The following is a 13,717-nucleotide window of genomic DNA, read 5'->3' on the forward strand; positions in this document are numbered from 1 at the left end:
AACGCCGCGGCGCAGCGCCCGGGCCCCGGCCGCGGGAACGCGCCTCGCTCCGCGCCAGCGAGCCCGCCTGAGGCACGGCAAACGGGGAAAAAACCATCCAAGGGACAACGAGCGAGAGGCGGCTCTGATTCCTGCTGCCTGCCGTTCAAAAATTGGGGCTGCAGACTTGTCTCTGCTGAAATAATGCTCTGTGCATCACAGCTTTTAGGAGCGGCCTCTCTGAATTCTGGAGACAAAAAAAAAGTCCAAGTAAATAATCTGTTACCCTCTCGCTAAGAGTTCATAAATTCTATTAGTGGAGCTCGCAGCAATGATGGGAAACATCAACCCAGCATTTCTCTGCAAATTCTCTTTGTATTTCTCAGCTGAGAGGACAAAACCCCCATTCTTTTGTTACACAATCCCTGAGAGGATGCTCAGGGAGCTTCACTCCGGCACGAAACCCATTCCCACACGTAAGGACAGCGGGGCAGAGCAGCAACAAAAATGTCATTTACAGTGAGACGTGCAAGGAGCTGCTCACAGCAAAGTCTGTGACAATGATGCACTGGGGGTTGTGTTGGTTGGGTTCTGGGTTTCTTTGGGGTTTTGTTTGGGGGGGATGACCTGATCTCCTTCCTAAATACCTATTTTTACCACTCTTGGTCATTTTTGCCCAATTCATTTAACAGCTGCCCCCTGACAAGCCCTTTTCTGGGCCCACTCTCCAACACAGACGATTCTGTGGGGTTTAACCTGAAGCTTCAATCTTGCTAAAAATACAAAACGTCTGTCAGAGTCTCCCTTTTCACATTTACATCCCTCATGGCACAGAAATTCCTAGACATGCTATTTTGTCAGCCAACTTCCTAAATACGTATGTCATTTATAAAGCAGACTACACTCGGAGGTGTCAAGGCGCCAACTTCTGCGGCAGACTATTTATTTTCAAACCATGTGCACACAAAAGAAGTGTCCCCTACCTCCCAAAGTGTGACTTTTCTTTTTTTTTTCCTTTTTTACACCTTTACGTCTGAAAAGCTGCAGACACTCACATGCCAAATCCAGGCTCGCAGAAACTGCAGCCATGGCAAGAGCTTTAAATTTCAAGCGTCCTTCTGTCAGCTCAAAACGATTCCCTGTGCTACAAAACCACATTCTCCCCTTTAATGAAAATATTGTCTTTTACTGCAGCGCTCACAAAGTGCTCATTTGGGGGTTTTGTTCTCGCTGACATTTTGGGTTTTGTTCCTTTTAAACAGCGTGAATCAGTTTTGGACATTGAACAAGAATTAGATGGGATCTGTAAATGGATTAAAGCATCTCAGTTCACAAGCATCTGGTCAGCTTCTATTTAAAATGAGCCTCTGACTTAAAGGGGCAAAAATAATGCTGCAAGTTCTCTTCAAAAAGCAGGAATGTCCTGATTTCCAGAGCATTTGTGCCTGTTTTCCCAGCAACACCCCAGAGCAGATCTCCAGAGATTCCAGGTTCTCTTTCCAGGGCAGGGAGGAACCAAACTCTGCAAACACCACAGATGTCCTGCAGATCCTCCCAGAGGGATTTAATCGCTGCACTTCACTCCTTGCCCTATTTAGAGCCACTTTAAATCACAACTAGCTTTGGGAACAACGTGCCAAAGGCTGGAGATGACAGATGGGCACGCTGGAGTCAGGGAGGAGCAGCAATTCCAGAGAAACAAACAGCAAAACAGGGACGAGGAACAGAACATCTTCCCTTTCCAAGGTGCCTTCCGCCAGGAAACCTCACTCTGCTGGAGAACCGCGTTTTACTCTCAGTCAATTCTAACATTTACCAAGAGTCAAAGGAGAGAAAAGGAAAAATAAACACCACTCAGCCTCATTGTGGGGATTAAAAAAGTAAAACAGAGGGGGGACACAAATGAACCTATCTGGAAATCAGCAGCCATAGAGATCCAGCAAGGATTATTTCTCTTCCCTCTCCACAACAGCACGTGTAATTTCACGTTCTCAGGGTATCTTTTTGTAGACAGTTTGCTAATTAATTAAGAAAACTGATCAGCTGTTAGTAAGCCAAGCAAACCCAGCCTGGAAATGCAGAGGTTATTACTACAAATGAATGTTATTTTTGCAGCTTGATTATTTAATTCAGACGCCTGCATAGCAACACATAATTACTCCTCGCAAACAGAGCGGCATTGTCAGCGTTCAGCAAGAAACACAAACGTGAAATAAAAGCAGTAACGTGGCCACATGCAGATTAATCCTCCTGCCCCTGCCCCACAGCCCGGGCAGGGCTGTCCTCTGCCCCTGAGCCAACACAAAGCCCGCAACCTCTAAACCTGTTACTGTTATCTAATGACTGCTCCATCTACAAGGGCTTTTCTAATAGAAACATGCCTCGATGGCTTATCTGGGCACAAAGCAGGGCTGATTGAGCGCAGTAATGCGAGGCAGGAAATGAGAAGCCTTGGGAAAGCCGCGGATAATCGATCAGTGGATTCACTCAAGTGTGAGCTGAGCTGGGAATAAGCTGCCTGGGGTATCAAATATTGCTGTTTCCAGGGTAAAGGCCCATTTCTGTGATCTATGCGGGGCACAGCATAATTTATTGACAAAACAATATCGGGTTTCTTCACAATGGCTCGCGCCTGACATTTTCTGACTGTTTACGGCGAGAATTTTTCATGTGTCCTTTTTATTCCCAAATAAAACTCCTTTCGGAATTCACCGAGTCACCTCAGCACGCCGGAAATTAATTCGGCCTGGCGTGGGAGGAACTCTGAGAGGTAAAACTCTCCTCACCATCCCCTTGCCCTGAATTCCAGCCCGTCCCAGGTGCGCAGAGCCCGGCACACCTGCAGGGACACACCTGGCCCAGACCCAGGGACGCACACTCCTGCTCAGAGACACCCAGAGCAGTGCTTGTTCTACATTCTGCTGCAGCTCCTGCAAGAGCTGAGGCAGCAGCATCTGCAAACGTCACAACCATCACACACAGGTCACTGGTGGCCTTGCTTCTCACAGAAGGACAGGGGAAGGCACCGCAGCCCCACGAACGCACCTGCACACCTGAGCCTACACCCAAGCAGCCAACAGCAAACTTTAAACACTGCAAAAAGTGGCCAGAGCCGGTTCTCCATGGCTGCACATCACCTGCAGGGCTGTTTGTGCACGGGAGGCCGTGGCCAGGCAGCCCCAGCCCCGAATCCCAGCTCCCCGGGCTGCAGCCCTCTCCAGAACACGGCGCTGGCAGCGCCTCAGCGCAGCCAACGCTGAGCAGATGCCATCTGCGGTCTCCCAGTGTGGGTGTTTGGCACCGGAGCTGCCAGACTTGCTCAAAAACACAGCTCCTGGCACAGGCTCCGGGCTCCGGCACAGGCTCCGGCACAGCCCCTGGGCTCCGGGCTCTGGCACAGCCCCTGGGCTCCAGCACAGCCCCTGGGCTCCGGCACAGCCCTGAGCAACGGCACAGCCCCTGGGCTCCGGCACAGCCCCTGAGCTCCGGCACAGCCCCTGGGCCCTGGCACAGCCCCTGGGCTCCGGCACAGCCCCTGGCCTCCGGCACAGCCCCTGAGCTCCGGCACAGCCCCTGGGCCCTGGCACAGCCCCTGGGCTCCGGCACAGCCCCTGGGCTCCGGCACAGCCCCTGGGCTCCGGCACAGCCCCCGGGCTCCGGCACAGCCCCCGAGCTCCGGCACAGCCCCTGGGCTCCGGCACAGCCCCTGGGCCCTGGCACAGCCCCTGGGCTCCGGCACAGCCCCTGGGCCCTGGCACAGCCCCTGGGCTCCGGCACAGCCCCTGAGCTCCGGCACAGCCCCTGGGCCCTGGCACAGCCCCTGGGCTCCGGCACAGCCCCTGGGCCCTGGCACAGCCCCTGGGCTCCGGCACAGCCCCTGGGCTCCGGCACAGCCCCTGGGCTCCAGCACAGCCCCTGGGCTCCGGCACAGCCCCTGGGCCCTGGCACAGCCCCTGGGCTCCGGCACAGCCCCTGGGCTCCGGCACAGCCCCTGGGCTCCGGCACAGCCCCCGGGCTCCGGCACAGCCCCTGGGCTCCGGCACAGCCCCTGGGCTCCGGCACAGCCCCCGGGCTCCGGCACAGCCCCCGAGCTCCGGCACAGCCCCTGGGCTCCGGCACAGCCCCTGGGCTCCGGCACAGCCCCTGGGCCCTGGCACAGCCCCTGGGCTCCGGCACAGCCCCTGAGCTCCGGCACAGCCCCTGGGCCCTGGCACAGCCCCTGGGCTCCGGCACAGCCCCTGGGCTCCGGCACAGCCCCTGGGCTCCAGCACAGCCCCTGGGCTCTGGCACAGCCCCTGGGCCCTGGCACAGCCCCTGAGCAACGGCACAGCCCCTGGGCTCCAGCACAGCCCCCGGTGAGCACGGGCTGCTCTGCTGGGAGGCACCAGGCAGGGGCTGCACATGGGCCAGGAATTCTGGCAGCTGTGGAGCAGGGACAGATCCTGCAGGAAATGCAATAAACAGCATTAAAAGGCTGCCTGAGCCTGGTGAATTCAGCAGTGATTCCCACCTCACCTGGAGTCAGCACTGGATTTCCCTGTGTTTCAACCACACTGCAGTTCTAAGGCAAAATTCAACAAATCCAGCACATCTGGTCAAAAGCTGACTGCTGTGGAACAAGTGTCCCCTCACAGCCCTTTAGTTTATTTAGTGTCACTGATATGTCTCACCTTGAACACAGCCTGATCCAGGGTTTTAAAGGAGAAAAAGAACATTATTCATTTCAGGTAACGACCGTGAGAGATGTCTGTATTTAAAATAAACTGTACTATTTATTCCATCAACTTTCCAGCTTTACCAGAAACAAAGCTGCTCACTGTGCTGAGAACCAGCAAGTCACTGTTTTCATTTAAGTGAAACACACTAAAGCACAAAATACCTTTAAAATTTCAGTGTGATGCTAAATGACAAGATTACTTCACCTTATTTAAAAAAAAAGAAAAAAAAAAAAGGCAGTTATGCTTAAAACCTGACTGGCTTAAAATAAAACTATGATAAGATCTTCCATGAAGGTTATGGGTCATTGCTTAGTACCTCATTTAATCCCTTTGTGGCCTCTTTCTGCTCCATTTCCTTTTTTCCCATCCGGGTTTCCTGGGTTTATTTTCCCACCCACATCTCCACATTCGGTGAATGTGCAGGCGAAGGTGCCGCCAGCACTCAGAGCTGCTGCCCCTCGAGGGTATCACACTGCACCCAGCTGGCCAGGGACAAATTCACATTTCACACAAATTCACCGAGCCCAGGTGAGGCCGTGGAGGTGCCACAGCTCCGCCGTTACTGCACAAACGTCCCAAAACGCGTGCCCAGAGTCATTAACGGGCTGTAATTAAAACCACTGAGAGAGAAGGCAATAAGCACCATTTCTGACCGCAGCATCCCTCTCACGCTCCCTGCCTGGCCCAGCCCCACTCCATTACAGATGTTGCCCTTCCACGGCAGCAGGTTGGGAGGGAGCTGCTGACCCACAAGTGACAGGGACCCTCCTGAGCATCCCCTGCCCAGCACAGCACCGGAGCCAGCAGCCACCGCCCTAACGGGACCAGCACCGAACCGATCGCTGGATGGATGCTCCGGCCATGAAATCCCATTAAGGTGTTTTCAGCGCTATGCCAAAGAAGTGCAAGGCTGAAATGAAGATACCATTCGGGCCCCGCCTGACATTTGCCATTAAATGTCATTTATAGCACATAGCTCAGATCTAATTGCAGGGCAGCACCAGCCACAGTATTTATCACTTCTATTAAAACAAGCAGCACTCAGCAGTGGGGCTATTCGAAGCCATCACACACAGTTTAAATAGATTTCTCACCTTTTAAATATCAAGAGGCCACATTTTCTTTACCGTCTCGCTGCGGGGTTTACCTTTGAACAAAGACGCGCCGAGAGCTGGAGGATAAAACAATCAGGAGCCCGGAGTTTGAACAGTCACCGCTGCTAAAATATCACCTCATGGGCAGGGGAATCTTACAGCAGGCAAAATGAAAGCACCTCTGCCAACAGGCTGGGCTTGGAAATCGTAAAAAGAAAGGGAAAGAAAAGGCACTGATCAGCCAGACCCCGTGGCTTGGCTGTTCCACCACAAATGCAAAGGCTGCTCCTGCGAGGAAACAAAGTGCGTTCGGAAAATAAATGTCTGGAAAGTGAATGTTTCCTTGTGCAGCTCCCCAGAGGACGTAATTTACTTATGAAATGGTCACTCGCTGAAACGTTTACATGTTCTCAGAAACTGCCCCGCCGTGTGTGTTATCGACCAGCTGATGCTCCAAACCAGAGCAAAATCAGCTTTTCACACACAACTCACACAGGGGGCCAGGGCCAGGCACAGCCTCAGCAAAAACCCTGCGGTAATTAACGGGCAACACCCAGAGCAGCTCATCAAGGACACAAAGCTATCTTAAAAAAACGTCAATTTGCAGAAGACAGGACTGAATCTCACCACACAGGGGATTTCTAATGGGGAGCGGTGCTGGCCGCCCTGGTATCAAAGGGTAAATTAGCAACACCGGGCTTTAGAGTTTTCCTTTGTATTTATATGTAAATCAGTGCTAAATAAACATACCCCAAACCAGCTCCACAGGCTGCAATCTCATCTAAACCAAAAGGTTGGGAAGATGTTCTCCATTCATCTGGAAACAGCCAGATATTAAAAGCACTAAAATCAGAAATAACTACATTGAGAATAAACAGGATGCATTTACCTGCTGGAAGAGAAAAAAAATCTCAAAGGAAAAGTTGAGAGAGAGATACAAAGAAAAAAACCCCACTTTTCTTGGGTGTGAACATACAGACAAGTGAGATGGTCCACAAGAAGAGCAGCTCTGAAATAAAGAAATGTGGTTTTTAAGCCTCTAGCACAACCCATGGCCACCATGTGCACTCTGCTTTGAATTACAGAGAACGCAGCCAGCCAAGCTAACACACAGTTCCAAAGTTAATCATTTGTCTTGGGCCATATAATCACCACAGCATTACAACCTCAACAAATGAAGCCACTAATAACTTCTATTAAAGAAGTCAAGGTGTTAATTCACTCCCAGGTCCAGCAGCAGAAAGCTGTGAGCCCAAGCAGCAGAAACCACTCAGTCCTTGTGCAGAACTCAAATTAATTTCCTCTATTACTGGAGGCACTGGATGGAACCCTCAGTGCCAGACTCCAAGGCTCTGGCTCCGGAATCCTCCTGCAATGGGAATTCTGGGAATGAGGGGCGCTGCCTGTCCCCTGGCCTGGGCACAGGGATTTACCCCGAGGAATGAGCACAGCCACTTCCTTACAGACTCACCACAGACAGGATTCTGTGTGCTACCATCGCCCATAAATGCAGAAAGTGGCAGGGGACCTTACAAAACAGAAAAACGACTAAAAGTCATTCAGGGAATTTGTATCTAACTTGGTTTGACGGTTTAGAGAGGGCTCATGATTTACATCCGCTTCCTTTCACCACAGACACCCTTCTCAGAAAGTTGTTTTTAACACTTCCATGCACTTGGTTCTCCAAAGTGCTGAGCAGGAGCCTGTCTGGGCAAAGGGAAGTGTCAGAGGTTGTCACCAAATGAGGAGCTCTGCCTCTCTGTGCACAGAGGTTCAGGGGAGAAGCCAGCTTAGATCAATACCGAAGCCCACACTCCAGCTGCCTGTGCAGCTGTCTGCAGCTCTGGCTGTGCCATCTCCCTGGGAGCCTGACCCGAAAAGGCCTGGAGCTCCCCGAGGGCTCAGCACCTCGGAAAAGTGAAATAAAACATTCCTGCACTGGCACAAGCAACACTGACAGATCCAAGGCCATTTCCCGGCACTTGAGCTGGTGCAAACTGCAGCACTCGTGCTACAAGTGCTTCCCAAGGAGCACATGATAAATTAATCTGTGATATAACGCAGTATTAGCTCAAATTTCAATATTTACCGTGCCTGTTTCAAAGGCAGCCACGCTCCAGATGTGCTCCCAGCTGTTTGTTTTCCTGGCCCAATGTCTTTAGCAACAAACAGCCCCTCGGTTTAATCACCTCCAGAGCAGAGATTTATGATGATATTTCACCACACTTAATGGAATTTTGCACTTCAGAGCGTGAAGTTTTCAGCTGAAAGGCCCAAACCAGCTCAAAGCTCCTCGAGTTCACGTTCTGAGGGTGCAGCCAAGCCCACGAAGCCAGAGCTGAAATCAGGGAGCATTTCCAGGCATGTCCTGACAGATGTGCCCCAGCCCGGGCTGGTGATCATCACCCTGGACCAAGAGCCCAGCGCAGGGAGAGGGAACTCCTGGGTCTGGGAACTGTCCTGGAACTTCACCACCTCGGAGCAGGAAAGCTGGCAGCAGATGGCAGCTCCCCTCTTGGAAAAGACCTTTCTCCATGCTCTCAGGCTCAGACAGGCAGAAAGCATCCCAGGGAACACCTTCCTGCAGCTTCCCTGCAGCCCTGTGTGATATTCACATTCTGCAGCTCCTGCCTCGCGGGGTCCTGCGGTTCACACATATCAAAGCACCCAATTGCCTTTTCTCTTTTTTTGCCTTCCTTTTTTTTTTTTATAAAGCACGAGGAATATGAAAGCACACGCTGAAGCTGGTCCTTGTTAGCAGACCCATTTTCATCTCTTTAAACTCAAAGAGAGCAATTCCCTTGAAAACTGTCACAGCATTTTCCCAATCCATAAAGAGGAAGTTCAACAGCCTCAGGTCACTAATCGCAACGACGGGAGACACAGAGCATAAATTATGTCTTTCTATTCCACAGCACTGAAACATATATATTCTTTTATCTTATTTATTTGATTCTCTCTATAAACTGAACGTTTTAGATGTGTTTGTAGTCTAAAAAGGATGTTTTACAAATAAAAGGGAAGCGCTTTGTTGTTCACACAGCATTCCTTCCGTGGGGTGTATCAACATCACATCCAGGTGGATGGACAAGAATTGCTCTACACTACAACATAGCTTGGGTGTTTTCCCAAAAGAAAAACTTGATTTGAAGTTTAAGAGCTGCTCAGCACAATTTTGTAGGTTTTAATAATTTTGCAGCACTTTTAACCTTAAAATGTGCCAACAAACAACTGAGGGGAAGATGATTTAAAAACCCCCAGAAGTTCTGCTCAGAGAGCAGAGCAGGATGCTTACGCGCCACTAATTTAATTAAAGAGCTATTTTCCTTTCAAATACCCTCTAATGGCCCAAAACGAACCGAGGCTGCTTTAAAAATCAATCATTTTAATCAAAATTACAAGTCCAAATTCTCCATGGATCAGTGTTCAGTGACTGCAGTGTCACAAATGCGGATCCATCACAGCCCTGCCTGCGAGAGCCCGGAGGTGACACCAGGTCCTGCAGGGGACAAAACCCAGCCTGGAGCTCTGCCAGACAGGCACAAGCTGGAGCTGACCTGGAGAGTCCTCCTAAGTGGCTCCATCAGTCCCTGCTGAATAAAAGGGAGATTCTGCTTTTTGCTGCCACTCAGGTACACAACAGGTATTGAAAAAAAGGAGATTCTGCCTTTCCTGCCACTCAGGTACACAACAGGTATTCAGAAAAAGGAGATTCTGCCTTTCCTGCCACTCAGGTACACAACAGGTATTCAGAAAAAGGAGATTCTGCCTTTCCTGCCACTCAGGTACACAACAGGTATTTAAAAAAGGAGATTCTGCCTTTCCTGCCACTCAGGTACACAACAGGTATTTAAAAAAGGAGATTCTGCCTTTCCTGCCACTCAGGTACACAACAGGTATTCAGAAAAAGGAGATTCTGCCTTTCCTGCCACTCAGGTACACAACAGGTATTGAAAAAAGCAAGATTTTGCCTTTGGTGCCACTCAGGCACACGAGAGGTGTTCAGAGAGCATTCCACCCTCCTCCCCTCCCCGTGCCAGCTCCTCTGCCCCTCTCATCAGCTCTCCCAGCATCTCATGCCCTTCCACAAAGGAGCCCCCTGGCACAGAGGGGCCCCGGAGCTCAGCCCACAGCAGATCCCTCCCCTGCCAGGGCACGCTGGCACCGGGAGCTCTGGGCGCCCCACAGCCCCAAACCCTGCGCTGAGCCCTGCAGTGCCACGAGAAGCATCAGCTCCATCACCTCAAAGAGCAACTCCAGGCACGGCCCCAGGGACGGGACACGCACCCCGGGACCCAGCGGCCACTGTGACATTTCACATTCCTCAAGGAAACCCTTCTGAAAGCAGGAAAACAAATGCCTTTAATGAATTATCCTCAGCAGCTCACCAAGCATAACAACGCGTCTTTGGAGGCTGAGCAGAGACACGGGAAATCTGACAGTGCTCAAGTAGCCCCAAATGACCAGAGAGAAAATTTCAACTTCAATAATCCTAAAGGTCAGAAGCATTATTAAACATGACAGATGCTCTCACTATTCAACACCAGAGGACATGGCTAAATTTATTCCAACTCCATTTTCTCTTGCTACATAAAACCCAGCTAATGTACAATTTGATACTTTTTTCCCTAAAAGCCAGAGATAACATTTTTTTTCTCCGTGTTTTCCAGCTGGCACACAATGATTTATTTAGCGCTCAATTATCTCAGCACAGGTGTAGGCATCAGGTTTACTTGGGGTAAGGGGGAGGAAACAAGACGGGAGAAAGGTAAAATAAAAAAGCTAAAGGTGGTAAAGACCACGCTGCCATGACAAAGGGCTTTTAAAATTATAAAATTATTTATAATTCTAGGGCAAAAAATAGGGCAAAATTATAAATATCAGCCTAGGGAAACAGCCCAGGAGCCTCTCCCCCACAAGCTCCAATAATCCTGTGCCAACAAGCCAGCCACGAAAATTCCAACTGCTGGATGCCAAGTGGGGCAAAAACAAACAGGAAAATCACAATAAAAAGGAAAAAAAAAATCAAAACAAACCCCCTGGGGATTATTCTGTGGGTTTGGGGGTTTTTTTTTTCTGTTTGTTTTGGTGGTTTTTATGTGTGTTTGGGGTTTTTTTATGTAGCCCCTAAGTTGTAAGGTCTGGATTGCAATTGCAAAGATCCAGGCCATATGGAAGAATGGATTTGAGCCCTAAAAACCTCGCATTTAGCCTTAACTTCCAGCTGTTTAATGCTCACTCTGAACAATGCTGCCATCTGCTTTAAACCTCCAAATACGAACACTCTGCCTCTCCAAAAGGCCATGATGTAATTGTGACATAACACTGCAGCTCTGCAGGAATTAATTCAGTTGCATTGGTGCATTACACCATCAAGGCTACTCAGGAAAACCACCCCCAAATCCCACAAAACATTAAACGTTGGATAATTGACAAAATAATGGCACTGATGACATTAGAGAGCTCAGCCAGGTCTGAACACAGCATCCTCACACAGCCCCGAGCACCTCAGGAAAGCAGAATATGCTGGTTTAGCTGCCTCAGAATGGATGGCTGCTGCTCCTGCCTTCCTCCAGAAGATGTACAATAAAATAAAAAGAATGTTGCTCTATATTTCAGCTGAGTCCAGTGAAACTCCAGTACCCATAAATCCACAGAGCAGCCTCATGCCGCTTCCCTCAGTCCTGAAGCTCACCTGAGAGGCACTGCAAATCCCCTGCTAATTCAACAGCCTGAAAGCAGCACTTAGAGAACAGCCTGCCATACAAAAAGAATTTACTTTTACACAGATGTGACAAGCCCAAGCCTCACCGTGCAGCACAGCTTAGGATCTGTGGGAGAATTCAAAGTGGCATCTGGGTAATAACAACCAAAGAAAAAAAATAAAATAAATAAATAAACACACAGAGAAGCATTGTAAAAGGGAGGGGAATTATCAAAACGGATTCATATGCATCTGGAATTATTTTAATACAAAACGCGCAGCAAATCTCCCTGCGCTGCTGACAAATCACCAGCTGAGGTAAATCCCTGATAATGAAACATTGTAAGGAAGGCTCTATTTAATAATTTAGCCCCTGTCAAGGAGTTTGTATTGATTCTTGTTTCCAGCACAGGGAGAGAACGTTATCTGCAGCCTCACGGCTCAGTGACAGCATCAGTGGATTTAATCACTGAGCAGCCCCTGCCTTGCAATCCTTAAACTGTCACCTCTGATCCTCCACCACTGCTGCACCCACATCTGCATCCCCACGCCAGCCCCAGTGCAGCCCCAGTGCAGCCACTGCGGCCCCTCCATCCGCTGCACGTCAGACACAAAAGCCAACCTCACTCGCACGCTACATTTTTAATTTTAAATAATTCAGTGCTCCTTCAAACGCCTCATTCGTCTGGCTCCTATTAGCAAGGCTGCTCTGTCCCTTAATGGCAAACGGAGCCATGGGGCAGCGCTTCCAGAGCCATGGGGCAGCATTTCCAGAGCCACAGAATCCTGAGCCATGGGGCAGCGCTTCCAGAGCCATGGAATCCTGAGCCATGGGGCAGCGCTTCCAGAGCCATGGAATCCTGAGCCATGGAGCAGCATTTCCAGAGCCATGGAATCCAGAGCCATGGAATCCTGAGCCATGGGGCATTTCCAGAGCCATGGAATCAGCCTGGCCTGGCCTGGCAGGACTCAAAGCCCCTCCAGTGCCACCCCTGCCAGGGGCAGGGACCTTCCACCACTGCAGCTTGTTCCAAGCCCTGCCCAGCCTCGCCTTGGAAAGGTTTAGCAGTGATTTGGAGGAAGAAGAAAATCTTTTTTTGCCTTTTCTTGGCCGTAGAAGGAGCAATGAATCTGGAGAAGCAGGAAAGGAAAAAAAAAAAAAAAAAAAATCTGTATTAATCAGCAATTTTTCCACACCAAAAAGGAAAGGTCACGCTGCCTCGGAACCGGCCAGGAAAAATTTGCCACAAATTAATTCAGCTGCAGTTCAGGAACAGAACATCAATTCATCTGCAAACAGAATGAGGCTTTTAAATACATAAATGCTTGTGGCTACAGAAACCTCACCCAGATATTTGCATGCAAAAACCCCAGCTCCTGTAACAGTGCAGAGAATAACAGATGTAAATTTAACACGGTTGCTAAAATGCAAGGCCATACGCAGGAGGAATGCAAAGGAGAGGAAGCACGAACTGCATAATTTAGAAAAACAAATTTCTTTTGATTTTTTTTTTGTCCTCCCTTAGTCCAGGTGAGATGCAATACTTCCCATTTTATAATCCTTTGGATCAGAGCAGAGCGATCCCGGAGGCCCACGCAGCCAAGGTCATCATACCCAGATTTTCTATTACAGGGCACTAGCAGCATTTCACAACTGTCTTTTTATGCACTTCTGCCTTTCCATCCAGACTATAAATTGTTACAAGGCCCTGGGGCAATCCAGCTGTACACTCCATTCAAATCAGGCTTCAAGGAGAAAGCTCCACAGTCAAGATGCTTCCATCAAGTAAACACACAGGCACAAAGGGCAACTGCATCACAATTAATAACGTTTCCTTTTGTGTGGCAAATTCAGCGTTTTTCTGGTGTGAAGCCTCCCTCTGACGCTCCAATTCAGAGTGCGGCCATTAGCATTTTAAATGTGACATCAAATTAAGTCAGGATGTGAGAAAGCACAAACGCTGGAATCCATCTGCTGGTCGGGTTCTGGGTCCCTCTGGAACACAGGAAAACCTTAGAAAAGGCAATTTGGACTCATTTACCCAAGCTGGAAATCGGCAGCAGGAAAGGTGAGCAGCAGGATGAGAGAGAGGGCAGCGGCTGTGTCTGCAGAAGGAGCCTGGGCTCAGCAGCTCCTCTGCCCTTCTCTCCTCACCCTGTGGGTTTTGTTCTTTGCTCCACTTCTCCCTTCATTCCACTCGGTGTCCCAGAGAAAAGCAGGT

The 13,717-nt window shown here is 49.8% G+C and overlaps 1 protein-coding gene across 6 annotated transcripts in view; it reads right to left on the bottom strand.

The window, feature by feature from the left end:
- The window catches only part of RERE (arginine-glutamic acid dipeptide repeats), a 172,269-nt gene that overhangs the window by 86,023 nt on the left and 72,529 nt on the right, over positions 1 to 13,717 (bottom strand). The gene's annotated exons all lie outside the window — the stretch shown is intronic.

The sequence above is a fragment of the Hirundo rustica genome, chromosome 22 (assembly GCF_015227805.2).
Source record: "Hirundo rustica isolate bHirRus1 chromosome 22, bHirRus1.pri.v3, whole genome shotgun sequence".
NCBI lineage: Eukaryota > Metazoa > Chordata > Aves > Passeriformes > Hirundinidae > Hirundo > Hirundo rustica.